Source organism: Schistocerca piceifrons, chromosome 4 (assembly GCF_021461385.2).
Source record: "Schistocerca piceifrons isolate TAMUIC-IGC-003096 chromosome 4, iqSchPice1.1, whole genome shotgun sequence".
Classification (NCBI taxonomy): domain Eukaryota; kingdom Metazoa; phylum Arthropoda; class Insecta; order Orthoptera; family Acrididae; genus Schistocerca; species Schistocerca piceifrons.
Genome location: NC_060141.1, coordinates 207,288,567 through 207,289,476, shown reverse-complemented (window position 1 = coordinate 207,289,476; position 910 = coordinate 207,288,567). Strand labels below are relative to the sequence as shown.

Genomic DNA, 910 nt, shown 5'->3' with positions numbered 1-910 from the left:
ATATTTTTACAAACTACAGGTATTTAAATAAAAATTCGTCCATAGAACAGAAATTCTCCAGAAGAAATTACTTTAGGCTAGATTTGAAATTTGTGTTCCTATCTGTCAGATGTTTTATGTTATTGCGCGAATGACCCAGTGCTGTGTATTGAACTCCTTTCAGAGCCACTGACAACTTGAATAGTGTGCAATAAAGGTCATTTTTTCTCTGATGTTCTGCATATGGACGTCACCATTATTCTCAAATTGTGATCTGTTATTTATGACAACATTCATAAGCGAATATCTGTACTGTAATGGTGCATCTCTCAGTGACGAGATTGGTGAACACCATACATGATTCTTATTGTTCGTTTTTTTGTGCAAACAATGCTTCCTTTCTAAGTGATGAGTGACCCCAGAAAATTTTTCCGTAAGGTTTTACAGAGTGCAAATCCGCAATATATGTCAGGAGATTGATTTGTTTGTTTCCAAGTTTAGCAATTATACAAATAGAAAAAGTAGTTGAACTTAATTGTTTTAGCAGCTCAGTAATATGCTTCTTTCACTTTACGTTTACTGATTCCTGTTCACGTGCTATATCTGTTGTACAGAACTAAATACTGTGTGAAACTTCCTGGAAGATTAAAACTGTGTGCCGGACCGAGACTCGAACTCGGGACCTTTGCCTTTCCCGGGCAAGTGCTCTACCAACTGAGCTACCCAAGCACGACTCACGCCCCGTCCTCACAGCTTTGCTTCTGCCAGGACCTCGTCTCCTACCTTCCAAAGTTCGAGTCTCGGTCCGGCACACAGTTTTAATCTGCCAGGAAGTTTCATATCAGCGCACACTCCACTGTAGAGTGAAAATTTCATTCTAAATAGTGTGTGTTTTCTCAAAATTTAGGGAGAGTCAGTTTTCAGAGAAGCA

At 39.1% G+C, this 910-nt stretch overlaps 1 non-coding gene across 1 annotated transcript; it reads right to left on the bottom strand.

Annotated features, from left to right (window-relative positions):
* Positions 1-634: 634 nt before the first annotated feature.
* On the bottom strand, positions 635-709 carry Trnas-gga. Its single transcript has one exon. It is a non-coding gene; the product is annotated as a tRNA-Ser (tRNA).
* Positions 710-910: the final 201 nt, after the last annotated feature.